We start from the raw sequence: 14,669 nt of genomic DNA, 5'->3' as shown, positions 1-14,669 counted from the left end.
AACCACTAGACCACATTCTGTCTCTCTCTTCTCAGGCCTGCTAACTGACTTAGGTGGAACCTTACACTGGAAGTGTTTTTAAGAGTGGATCCGGCTATGAAATTATTAATATCATGCTTTTGCCACCCAATGTGGAGGGAGCCAAATGCAGGACCCGATCTTACCTAGGATGTGCTAGTGCAGACTTCAGTGCAACTCTGCAATGCAGGAGTTAAAACAGCATTTCTAAATAGTGTTATAATTGCATCCCAGCTTGGCTCCAACCCCCCTGGCTGGCCAAAGTGTACTGGAAACCAAGTTATTTTGAATATAGCTGAAAGATAGTTCTGGCTAAAACTGCTAAAACCCAGTGTGGACAGGACCTCCATCTCATGGGCAATGCATGCAACGCTTTAACTAATAGAATTATTTAATAAGAGAACACAGATTTATGACAATAGTTGTGTATCAATATAGTAATGAATAGCACATGGAGGAAACAATAAAACTAAGGTCAAGCCTGAAGCACAAATGAGGCTCCTTGACTCTTTCAATATGATTAACTTACTTCTCATGAGCTTGGATTTAAGCATAAAGGAAAAAATCATATTTTCAGGCCTTAGTCCCCTTCTGAAAACATCTGCACGCCTGGAGCAGTTGAATCAGGGAGATTATGATGTAGGAAGTTTTTAAAACAAGCTCTAACCAGAAGAATTTTTAGTGTGGTTGTACTGGTGTAACGTACATTCTCAAGCTATTAGACTGAAAGTCAGTGAGGAAGAACATGTTTTTTAAAAGACATTTGAGAACAGGCCATCCTGATTTTTAACTCTTAGCTTCACCACCTCATAGTAATGTCTCTACACACCATGTCCATATATAGAATAGCAGTAGTAAAATTGTGGCTTATCACTGTATGATCCCAGTCACAGGGCCTCCACATGGACGGTGGGGAAAGGGTACACTTTACCAGGGCCTGGAGGCCCTGGGGGGCCCGGCCCAACATTACCATGAGGAAAAAATTGAGGCTAAATTGTAGCTCATGCCTGAGGACATTTAAAGAAACTTATTTCCCTGTATCTATGTATCTATTGTCCAGATCTTGTGAGATTTGCTGGAGCCAAGCAGAAGCAGTTTAGAGCAGTCTCAAGTGACATTCTGAACAGTGAGTTGCTGGGCCTGATGGTCTAGCCCAAGCCCTTCTCTAGAACAGAGTGTGTGTGCTTGTGCAGTTCAACTAGGACTTGTAGTCTGAGACTGACAGACACAGATTTGTGCTCCTCTCTGTGATGTGACATGGTCTAACAGTCCTAGACTTCCTTGTACATAGGCAGGAGGGAGGGACAGCTGGCGGGAGGGGCAAAGCAAAGCCCCATAAGACAGTGGGAGCCAGTGCTGCTGCTTCTTCTGGTAGGATTTGCAGGCCCAAAATATATGAGAGTAAGTGTCTAATTCACTCACAGTCACACACTCCCCGCATACTGCCATGTCTGATGGTGGCTGTAAATACAAATCAGGCAGCCGGAAACATAAGGTGGTAAAAGAAAGGGAACTAAAAGAAGCTAAAGGACACCAATCTATCCTCCAGTTTTTCAAAGCAGATAAGGCCTTTCTGCAGTCAGGCAATATACTAACTGGGGAAGCAGATGAACAAAATCAAGATGAAAATGATTTCAATGTAGAGACCGTGTCTGTGGCACATGAAATTCAATTGCAAGTAGAAGCACTGAAAAGGTACTTCAGCTCATTTTTATGCCTTTGATGGCTAGCTTCTGGTACAAAGTTCTTTCAAGTATTGAGGACAGAAACAAGAATTTTGCAAGCCAGAGGAATCTCTCTTGAATCAGAGGTAGCTCTCATTGCTGATAATATTGAAGAAATAAATAATAAAAGTAGAAAAAATTAATGAGTAGAACTCAAAGTCTTAAGATTATTAGGCAGTGCATGAAAAATCCATTTCATGTGTTTATCTGCAAGACTATAACTTCTTATCTGAAAGGGAAGATTGTGAAGATGATGAAATCCTAATGAAATATAGAAAAATGAATTGATAGGCAAAGGGGACTGGGAAAAGGTTAAATCCTTTATCAAATTAAGTCTGCTAATACCATATGTGAAACGTTTCAGGTTTGATCTTCTGCTTCTTAATTTGAGACACTAGTGTTTAAAATACTCACTATAAATATAGTTCGTTGCTTGGTACTGTTTGAAACTGGTTTGATTCCTCTGGCCTCTGCCTGCAAGAATTGAAATGTTTGTGAGTTTTCACGTCAGGTTACAAAACCAAAGGGGTACCTTTGGCTAGTTGAGGCAAGTGGTATTAAGGCTGCTGCTGAGAACTGTAATGCACACGTGGTGTCTCACTGACATTTATGAGGCTACTTATGTAAATAAGGATGAATATTACCTTAATATGAGGATCAGGCAGGCAGGGCAAATACCAGTCTTGGTATTATGCTTGGGATGATGCTGATGGCATCACTAATCACTGTTAGCACATCACTGTGTGGTGTTACCCCTCCCACCCCCATTGCACTCCTCCATTACTTCTTACTCTCCACCTCTCATCCTCCTCTCTCGCCATTCCAGTTTTTGAACTAAGTCATTTGCAAAGTGCATCTGGATAAGGCAAAATGATAGTGGTGAGGGGAACAAATCCCTCATAGTGCATCTGGAGTTATCCTTCCCTGGGAAAGTTTGTTGATCCATATCCTGCCCAGTGGGCAAAAAATGGTCATTCGTGGATGGTGGTTCAGTGGCCTCTGTGAAATAAATTGGTGGTCCCAATTTGTGTCACACTGGAGAGGTGACTACAACACAAAACCAACTGCCACAAGTGGCAATGACTGGCCATTCCTCTTAGCCCTACCATTGGGAGTCCTACCAAAGAGACTATGGATTTAGTGGACATAGTGTCTGGACTCCCCCCTCACCCTTAGATGAGGTCACTCGAGGTCAGAAGCAAAACCTACTAGTGGAGGCAGAGTGATTGGAGCTGTCTGTCACTGCTCCTATTGTCTGTGTTCTGTGATTTTTGAGGCAAGGATGAGTGACTGACTTTATAGAGAAAATCTGGGGGAAGAAAGGGGACGTGAGAACAGCTTTCAAGTACATAAAAGGTTGTTACAAGGAGGAGGGAGACAAATTGTTCTTCTTAACCTCTGAGGACAGGACAAGAAGCAATGGGCTTAAACTGCAGCTAGGGAGGTTTAGGTTGGACATTAGGAAAAACTTCCTAACTGTCAGGGTGGTAAATCACTGGAATAAATTGTCTAAGGAGGTTGCGGAATCTCCATCATTTAAGAGCAGGTTAGACAAACACCTGTGGGGGATGGTCTAGATATTACTTAGTCCTGCCACGAGTGCAGGGGACTGGACTAGATGACCTCTTGAGGTCCCTTCCAGCCTTATGATTCTAAGATTAGAAATGTTGCCTTACTATTTTTTTCCAGGAAAATTCTATTGTTTTGAGCTTTAAAAGAACTTTAAAAACCTTTATTGTTTGTTTTTTTCTCCAGTTTTTTTACTGGTAAAAACTGCCTCATGTTGCCCAAAACAGGAAACTATTACAGGTAAAATCCCAAACCACGTATCTTCTGCAAATTTGATGAAAATGGCCGATAGTATGAAGAATTGTATTAGAACTCTTCCATCCCTTTACTCTCCACATTAGGCATGTCTCCTATCAAGTTATCATCAGGAAGGCACTGTCAGTACAATCCACTCGCTTTGCCATGTACCCATATATACCTGATGGGAAAGTTCATCTGGGAAAGCACAATACCATCTATCTGTAGAAAAGATCCTAGAGATGAAAGGAAAAATATGTATTCTGCTGCAAGCAATTAAATAGCAGTGGAATTGATCTCTAAACCTCATTCTGTCTAGATGCTTACTTGGCTGACTGATAATATGCTATTCAGATCTGCCTCCCACCCCTATCTCTCCTCGTGTACTTCAAATGGAAGAATTTGTGAAGTTTCTGAATTTTGTACATCCTGTCAACTTCTAGATAGGATGGGAGAGCAAATAACACAGCCCATGCACATCAGTATGCATTTATTCTAGGAACTTCAGATCTGACAACATACCTGTTTACACTGTTACAAAAAATGGATATTAAGATCATTTACTGATCTGGAATCATGGGGTGTGACGGTGGAAACCATTTGGCCTGATTATACAATGGAGGGGATCTTCTGCACGAGATATCGCCTCTTCCACATGGAGACGGGTCAAGAGCCTGAGCAGAACTATTCACTGGAATGCCCTCTGCTGATCTGGAGCTCCTTACATGAAGAAAGGAGGCACATTGTCCCCCATGTCAACCAATGGGAGTACAGGCAAAAGGACTGATATATTTTTAGGTCCTGATCCAAATTCCACTGAAACCACCCTCCCTTCGGCCCTAGGTCAATCTGACATCTGTTGGGTATCCCACAGCCAGCCAGTGCAACCCCAAAAGAGGACAGTGCAGATCGACAAAGGGAAGTGGCCAGGGTACCTGCTGATTCTGTGTATTCCCTTGGTATCCACAGCAGGTATTTTCTATCAATATTTAACAATAACTATTTATTGTATGGAATAGTTTTACAGCACCCAAAGTTGTGCTAGGTGCCCCACAGAGGCATGTTAAAAGCATAAGGTCCATCTCATAGGTCCATCATAGTCTTATTTTAGACACAGTGCAATAAAAATTTGACAAACAGTAAAGGCAAAATACGCAGATGGACAAGGGTTACAGTAACAAGATCCCGTGGTGATCTAGTATTGGCTCCTTCGGAAAGAACTCTGTGGGTATCAGCTACACATGTGGCAGACTAGAGCAGAGGTGTGGGTTTGGGTAGGTCATGGCCTCACCCAATTAGCACCCAAGCCCATCTAAATCTGAGCCTGTGTGAATGTCAAGATTAAGTACATTTATAAATAGTGTTTTGAGGGGTTTTTTTTAACCCTGCACGCTGAAGGTGCGATCTTGGGTATTGGACATTGCCCATCCAACATAAGTTGAGGCCCATGCAAATTTCCATTCCTAGCTACAACATCAGACTAGAGTGACTGCATTGACTCGAGTCAAGCCGATTGATAGCTGTGTAACTAATCATCTAATGTGGCCCTCAAAATTCCAAATACAGATCTTGAGCTAATGAACATTGATTATACATGCATCTTTAATTATGAGTGTTCTAGTTTACAATAAACAAGGTTCTGTGTCTATTTTCATACCTAAATATTTATAGCCGCGTTCGTGGCTACTGGTTAAATGTCAAAGTTTGTTATTCTCAGCATTTCTAGACGTAGTCTACCATAGATCTGCATGTGTTTTTAATAAATGATGACTTTCTACTGCTGGAAGATTTTGGACTAAGGTCAACTGTCTGAAATGCTTTTAGAAAAAGAGAGTTTCATATTTAGCTAGTTCCAAAATGATTGATAATGAGAGGTAATTTTGACAGAGATTCCTGAGAGCGGATACAGTTCATGCAAAAAATAATGCTGGGAATAATTTGAGATAATCTTGTGGCTAGTCCCTCTGAAGAAGACATTGAGAACTATGTATACACATGACTCCCTGCAGATTTTAAAACATTCAGTTTCAGATGCTACTAAAAAAGGAGCGTGCAGAAATGTATTGGATTTTATCAATTGTAAAAACAATCATGAATGAAAAATAGAAAATACATGGTACCATCTGCCTGACTATAGGGGCCTCACTCTAAAAAGACTAAAGGGGAAGTTTTCAAAGGCACAAAGAGCACTTAGGCATTCCCACTGAATGCCAACAGGAATTAGATGCCGAACTCCCATTTGTGCCTTTGGAAATTTCCCTTTTAGTCTATGGGACTACTCCCATGAGTAGAGATACTCGTGGAAATCTTTGCAGGATTTGGCCATTTAAATTATAAACTGTTTTGATCAAGGAACATGTCCATTTGTTTGTTTTGTAATGCTGTCCGACAAATAAATAGTAATTATCCTTGTAAATATCTTGAAAGACAACCTTATGTCACAAGATTGCCTGCCTGTTATCTATACCAAGAGCTTCATATGAACGTCAATGTTTATATGAACTGAGTCACCTATGCTATTATAGTGTCTCTTCCCTTCCACACCCTCTGAAAAAACCACCTATACTGACGACACTCATAGACCTGCACAACACACAAAGCTCTCATCAACTGGAGAATAGTTTGTGCCTATGGGCTTGATCCTAAGCATTCTGTGCATGACACTACAAAATGGGATAAAAATGTACTGTTATATGTCTGTGATCTAGGAGTCATTAAGAAAATCTATTCAGAGGCTTTGGAGTCAGACACAATCAGTGGCACTGAGCAGTGTGTGAAGGTGGGCCTCCATGCTGAAATCCTGACCTCATCAAAGTCCTTTGGAGGTTCGCCATTGATTTCAGTTGAAGCTAGGATTTTACCTATATTTTTATGTAATGACAAAGCCAAGGCTTTCTAAATTATGCTCAGTTAGAAAGATACTGAAAGACCAGAAAGATCCGAAAATTGCAAGTTTCCCATGAAAGACCATTTTAATTAAATTTTGAACATTTTAAGTTGATATTGCATGATTACAAAATATATTCGTTAGCACAGATATAAAGTTGTCTTTTGATTTTCTAAGTAGTAAATTGTTGGAATTATTTTAATCTGAAGCAGATTTTCCAACTTTGAAAACAGGAAACCATACCCATTCTGGGCAAAAACCACTGGGAGTGATTTGGGAGGGTAAACCACAAGCAGTTCCCTTCTCATCTGGACCCTTTATTTACAATTGGATTCAGATGCACTGTGTTCAAAGTGCAAGTGGTTTTGTACTTGGGGTTCTCTTGTTATGCTAAATGTCATTAATGTCAGTTAGAATCCCACGAGGAGCAAGAGATAAAGCTGAGCAGAAGTGCTGGCAACAAACATAACATTCAATTGTTTTTTAAGTAGAAAAATTACAGCTTTAGATTATTTAATTGTTAACCCTCTTTTTGGCATTTGAGAGCATAATAATCACAGTTAATAATATTAATGTCTAGCTTTTTAAACTAGGGATTTGAATCCAAGGACCAGGAAAATCTCTGTTTTTAGCCTTCAACATTTCATTTATGAAAAATAGCTTGCCTGGAATGACAGATATATTTACACTGAAGGTCAAATAATATGATTCTCAATCAGAAGATGCCATAAAAATGATTGTTTATGTTATAATGCAAAACATGGCCCTGCTCCCATTAATGTCAAAAATAAGCCCCCACTGAATTCCAGTGGAACAGGGTTGGGTCTGATTTTTGTTCCAACCCAACATGTCCAATATCGGAACAAAATTACAAGAATTTTATTTCACACACACTATTCATGTTGCTTTTATCTTCAGAACACTTTCATCTGCACGGTAATCCTTGACTTATTTTGCACAGTTTGGTGCATCGTTGTTCCTTCTTTTAGCTTGAAAGCAGACAGACACAGTCCTGTCATGAACAGAATGCAACAGGTAATAAATTATGTTGAGCATGGAAACAAATTTCTACAGCTTTCCATAACTTGTTTGGACTTGTTCAGCTTGCACTTGGCTTCTTTATTAGCACCAGAGCCAAATTCCTGTTGCGTTTTACAAGTAATCGCTAAAGAAAAGAGAGTTTCATGACAGCAGAAATTAACAGCAACAGAGAGTAGAAGTAACAAATTATGTATTATTTGCCATTTTGGTTTGTTTGTTTTGTTGTTTGCTAATTGGCCAAAGAGATATCAGTTGGATGATCAGTTGGCTGATCAGTTGGCAAGATCACATGGGACAAATGCCCAGTTTTGCCAAAAAAATACAGTGCAACCCCTAGCTGGGAGCACAGGAATGTGCAGGGTGGTGAGCAGTGGCACCAGCCCTGCCTGGAGCGAGGTGGATGGACAGGCAGGCAGGGCAAGTGGTGACACCAGCCCTGTGCAGGAAAGGCAGGGCTTGGGCGAGCGGCTTGGGCCAGTTCTCTGTGGTGTCCCATTTTCTCTTCAGGTAATATGGTCACCTTACTGCGAAGGCCTACCCTTTCAATGATGGGTCAGGGAAAGATGATTCAACTCTGGCAGTGTGCAGGCTCTTCATTGTGACACTACACATTTGTAATTCATTCAGTGCTATAACGTAGGAGGAAGATCTTCAGAGCAGTTACTAGAGTCGGTTGGAACATGTGTGCGCCCAGCGGGGGAAGGAAGGGTTCTGCAGAAAATTTTGACATGTCGATGAGAAATTAAACCCCAAAACATGTAACTTCAGAAATGTTGCTGCAGTGTCTCCTGGGAGTTGTAGTTTGGATGTCTCATGTTTCCATTTTTTTCTACATCTCCCATGATGCACTAGGATCTCCCTTCTTGGTGAGGGGAGGCAGTGCGTCATGGGAATTCCATGGCTGCAGTACATCAAAGGAGACGAAGTTTGGCTGGGGAATTTAGCTCCTATGGGAGAATGGGAACATTTGGCAACTCCCAGTACAATTCCCATGAGTCACCATAGCAGCATATCTGAATATTTCAGGTTTTGGCCAAAATATTTTAGTTTTTGGGTGTTCGGTTCAAAATTTTCTGTGGAAAGCAAACACTTGTTCAATCAAACACCGAATTTTCCATCAAAAACAATTTTAATGAAAGTTTTCTACCAGCCCTAGCAGTTACCCAATAAATAATAATAGTAAAAATAAAAGAAAGACACTTCAGAACCTTTCTCAGTCTATGCAGCCTAGTGCAAACTTGCTGATTAGCAAAGGGGAATATAAACCTTCAGGATCAAAGCAGCTGTTGTTGTGAGGGGCAATCAGGAGTGAAATACCGTGTTAGGGGTATTAGATAATAAGAATTAAAAGGGAAAGAAAACCTTGCACAATGTTTTGTTCTGTTTTTTTTTAATTGTCTTAATGCCATCACATTGTATTAATTTTCTTTACATGGGTCCCAACAATATAAATATTTAATGGTCTTAGATTACAGAGCAGTAACAGTAGATTTGCTCCAGCCAATAGGATTTGAATTGGCCAGGTTCTTTGCATTTAGATGACTGCTACTGTGAAATGAATATCTTTTCACATGGCATACATTTAAAAAATCTGTCTTTATTTCTTTCTAGGTCTCGCTCAGGACACAGAAAACATAAACACCTTTCCTACTCCCAGGGTTTCTGTCAGTATTTTAAAGTGATATGTTGTGACAAACAGGATAATAGCTTCAGGTTGTGTGGGTAGATGACAGCATTTAGACTTGTGATTATCACTACTGTTTAGTAGCTTTGGCAAACAGTTGCATTGATTTGAAAAAGTACAGATCTTTCTGGATATGAATTATCTTTGTAAGCATGTTAAGAGAACATTACTTGTGCTGCTTTTTGTTTTATTATACAAATATACAGACATTTCCTTTCTCCATTATGTTCATTTTCAAATAAGATGAGAAAGGAAAACTAAAGGATTTAGCATAGCAATGAAACCTGAGGGCAAAATTTTCCAATTTGGATGTCTAAAGTTATAATCAATGGGAGTTACGGGTGCTAAGTATCTCTGAAAATGTAGATACAATATCTAAATATTCAATATCTAAATCTTCAAACCTTCAAGTTGGAAAATCTTGGCCTTAACTTATATTTACAATAAGTGAAATATCATGTGGTTCTGGAACAGACCCCTGTGGAGGTCAAATAGATCTGACCTTTATGGGGGAATGAGTGATGTTCCAAAATATGGATGCTGCAGAAAAGGTAAAATAGCCCAGGTTGAATTCTTCACTGGCAGCCAAAGTTCCTCTGCATACAACATATCTGTCTTCCATTCCTTTCTAATAACTAGATATACATGGGGCCTTCCATAGGTAAATGGATGTGAATGGTAGTGCTATTAAGAAAATAGGATAAAGGGCCAGCCACTTGATTGATGCATCCTTTGACACTTTTAACTGAGCCTGATTTTTCCTGGCCTTGCACCTCATGTAGTCATTTACACCTGTGTACAGCAGCTGAAAAAATTCCTTTTCCTAATTCAGGAGCCATCTACAAAACCCATTGTATACAGTTCTGTGCCACCCACAGCTAAGCTGTGATCTGTAACAAGCATACCAACGGTACAGGGATCAAGGAGGACTGTTCCACACTTATATAACAGCATTACACAGTTGGATAACTCTTTCTTTTCCCCACTTTTTCTGCACCATATGCTTATTGATCGCTGCTGAAGCCAGAATACCGAGTATGGCAAACCCTACTTTCCTATGTATTTTAAATTCAGCTTTCATTTCTCTCCCAATATCAAAGAGAATAATGGAAAAAATCCAAACTGAGGTACCCAAAGGAGCCATTTCATCCAACAGAACCAACTCTTTGTTAATAGAATTAGTTGCCTCATCTGCTGTTTATGGAAAGAACAATCTGACTCATCAAATCAAATACAGTGACAGAAGACCTTGATCTAATGGGAATCTAACAAGCACCTAGGGTGATAATTAATTAGCGGATAAAGAAATAGAACATGATAAGCATGGCAAGCAAAAAGGGAAGCAAAAAATGATCTGAATTAGTCATTTGAATTAACTCCAAAATGAATAGTACCAGCCCATAAAGGGTAACTGTTTGCACATCTTTTGAATATATTTAATCAAATTGTTTTGCTAAGTATGACAGTTCAAATGATGTCAGAAATCTTCAGTTTCCTAGACCTGTCTTTTAAATTCATCTCCACTTTAGGAGCAAGTACTGCAAATGTCAGAGAAGCTTAAAATATTCGTTACCAAAATTCATCATTCCAGTACAGAAATATTCATGGTGATTTTCTTGGTCAATTTCATTAGAGCTTTGGGTAATTGCCAACTGCATTATGACATAAACTAGAATGAGTCAGTTCTGAGAGATGTCAGGGTGAAATGTGCAGGACTGTATATTTTCCTCAACCTCAGCTGAAAGCATGATCTGAAAATTTTATGTTGTTGGCTTCAAAACCTGTGTTGTCCCATGTGACATTTGATGCTGCATATTACATATGTGACAACAGCATTAATGAGTCGCACAAACATAGAGGTTTCACCTATATATCCTTATCCTGTATTGAGCAAAAGCAGGCCAGCACCTCAGCTTCCGTAAATCAGCGCAGGTCCATTGGCTTCAGTGGTGCTACTCCATTTTACAGCAGTTGTGGATAAGACCCAAAATGTTGAATCCTCTCATCTAAATTTTACTATATTCTTTATTGTCTTTTCTAACTGATGAAATCAAAATACGTTTTCTAAATTGCCAGGTCTTTCTTTGCAGATGCATTTAAAAGATTATATTGTATTCACAATAACAGTATCTCTAGAAAAAACTTTAGTTAAGGTTGAACTGGATCTTCTAGTCAAACTTCAGATTTAGAAAGATCAATGTACTGGTCATTTCAGATTGCTTCAGGTTGATGTTTGGTATAAATTTTCACTTTGGATGGACTTTTAATTTTTTTTAAATTAAAAAAATAGCTAATACTATGTTTGAGATGTAATCTAATTAATATGCAGGAAAGTGTAATCTAAGCCTGTCTCAAATGACAAATGTAGCAACACATTTGATTAATTAAAATAAAAGAGGTACAGGGACTAAATATGCTCTCAGCCCTTTTGATATTTTAAAAATAAATTCATTACAATCTCCTTGCAGGCCTCAAGAAACCAAGCATTCCAATTCACTCTTCTTTTCTGTTCTTTGGACAATGAATCCCCATGATGGCATGGCTGCTGACCTTTGCCTAAAAAGAGAGAGGCATTTGGTGACAGTGCATGAATATCACCCAGCTGAGTGGGGATGCTGCATCTAATGAGAGAATTCAAAAAAACAGCTAGAGCATGAGTCTGTCAAATAGGTCAGAAAAGCGGTCCCGGGTTAACATCTCCCAAGCTTTTGTGCTTGCTCCAGGCATCCAGACACATTACATGATGTTGCTTCTAGTGTTCCACATAATAAAGCATCAAGATGAGATGTGATGATGATGATACCTGGCTCTCACATAGCTCTCTTCATCAGTAGCTATGTTCACAGTTGCCTGACTGAAGTCAGTGGAATTACTCCAATTTACTCCAGCTGAGGATGTGATCCATTTTCCAATAAAATATTACAATGCATAGTAGCATTCATTCTTCCTAATTCTACTGAATGAGTAGCTGTAATACCAAAATACACTCAACCAAATGGCTTGCATTGATGTCACTACTAATTAATCCCCTTAGGAAAATACATACATGGGCCAGATTCTGTTGGACAGATTCCATTACATCCGTATACTCTGCAGATTCTGAGATACTCACATTTGATGGTTTTGATCATTTTTAAAGGACAATTTAAAATAATTTTATTTAAAAGGCCATTTTAGATTAAAAGGATGTTTCTCTCTTTGTGGAGTACAATCATTTCTCTTTTTTGCACTCTGTAGTAATTTGACATGGTAAGGTTTAATAAATAATGATACTTAGAAGGGTTTTTTTGGTGGGAAAGTATTTTAATGTATTCAACCTTCAGGAAGTTCCTAATTTTGGAGACACGCAGAACATAGGTACTAGTTTTCCCCTTTCTCCCTCATATCTGCATTTTGTATTTCTCTAGGTTCCCCTTGTTATTGAAGTTGGCAGTGACTTTTTTTCCCACACTCCCCTAAAGTCAATTGCAAAATGCTCATTGATTTCAACAGGTGCAGGATCAAACCCTTAATTCAAGTTTCCTTAAAGCAAGAAATATTCAAGAAAAATGCCAAAATAAAGTTGAATGGAAATAACTCTGAGAAAGAAGAGCCGGCATAAAAGAGAGAAGGGGGGAAAGGAAGAGACGAACATGGGAAAACGTGAGAGACAAACAGATGAAAAAATTAACACATTTTGTTTCTGTAAGTTAAGAATAAAAATGTTAAAACCCCTTCAACAGAAATCAGGTTGCTTTAGAACATTAGCTGTTCTGTTTCATTTTTTTCTCCCAGCAGGCTGGGAAAGTTCAGAGTACAACTGCAGGGGTGGCCAGCTCTAGTATCAAAAGCAAATCAGAATCCAAATGTAAAGCTTTGATTGCAAGTTCAAAAATACAAATCCTTTAGAGGTTTGAGCAGCTTTCAAAGAGGGATCCAGTAAGTACAAAGTTATTGAACAGCTGCCGAAGTTTAACTTATCTTGCAGATACAGTGAATGACAGTCTTCTTTTAAATAAAATGATAATTTTATTTTTGGAAGAGACAGAAACCTTCCAAAATCCCATATTGGAAGGCTAGCATGGAGTCCAACAGCAACAGATTGTGTTCCATGTAGGGGATCCAGGAATAGGTTTAAAGTTCTCAAGGTTCTACAATGCTCTCAGTCCATGGCTGAAAGGAACATCTTATGTTACTTAAATGACCTTATCCAGTCAGGCTCAATAGTGGTATTAACAGGCTTTGAAGGGAGTGGTGTCCACTTGACGGTATTGTGAATGCAAATACAGGGGCACTTCCAGTTTTGCACTCAGCTTCTTTTCTTTTCCTTGTTTGTCTACTTACATTGCCTTCGTCACCATAGCATCTGACACTTCCCAGGTATTTATCCTCACAGTACTCCTGTGAGATAGGGAAGTATTATTATCCCCATTACAGATAGGGAACCGAGGCACAGAGAAACTAAGCTGATGCTGTTGAACTCCTGGGTCCCAATCCACCACCTCAACCACCAGACCATCCTTCCTCACCTCTGAATGTAATCTGTGCTTGATGAGAAGAATCATTTGCTCCTTTCACACAGCATGAGCGTCTGTATTACAGATGTTAAAACACTACAGCTGTTTACCCGTAAGTCATCTGAATTTTCCCCTGGTAGTTTTTTGAAAGTCTGTCTGCTGGCAACATTTTATAATTTTTTATTAACATAATTATTCCTGGCGCCTGAGAAAATAAAATGAAACACTCAAGCAAAAGACAGATGTCTCAGTCCTGGGTTCATTCTTATCACCATCACAGCTAGCATTTGTTTGAGCCTTCATATTTAAAAAAATTGGACTTTTCTAATGTTTGGCTCCATCACATACCAAGTTCTCTTAGCATCAAACCTTCATTCTTAGCACAGTCTTATCACAGACAAGTCTGAAGCCAGCACCAAATCCCAGACACTTTTCTTGACCTGATTGTTAAGATTCATCCCAGTGTTAAAAGAAAGTTGATATAAATTTTTAAGAGCTGATGCAGCTCGCATTGAAGTCAACGGGAGCTGAATCTTAAAATGTACTGTCATTTTCACAAGGACTTTAAGACCATGAGAGAAATGCTAGTACCAAGAGGAGTCAATGCTAATTCAATAGCAGCTCTCCAGCTACATCAGCTCCTTTCAACTTCAAGGCTGCGGGTAGCCTGTAAAAAAGAGGGAAATCAAGAATCTCAGAGCTGTGTGGAGAATTTAGTATCAAGCAAAAGGGTGAAGTAGCCTTTCTTCAGTGATGTTTTGCAGTTGATGTTCCAATTTACTGTAAAAGAGTTAACTGTAAAAAATTATATCTGGCAGCCTGGCCTTAATTCAGACATCAGGGATGCAGACTTGACTCTCTTGCTTTCCATGATAGGATAGAAAAGTCTTAGATTTTGATCCCATTTCCTTATGTCTTGCTCATGTATTGTGAAAGAGACAAGGATTTATTACCAGAGATGGGGCTGAACCAAAATGCCACAACTATACCTCCATTCGGGAGATGTTTACACC

The sequence above is a fragment of the Emydura macquarii genome, unplaced genomic scaffold, assembly GCF_026122565.2.
Source record: "Emydura macquarii macquarii isolate MOO-44397 ecotype Brisbane River unplaced genomic scaffold, CSIRO-AGI_Emac_v2 contig_2768, whole genome shotgun sequence".
NCBI lineage: Eukaryota > Metazoa > Chordata > Testudines > Chelidae > Emydura > Emydura macquarii.
This window is presented reverse-complemented; position numbering follows the sequence as displayed.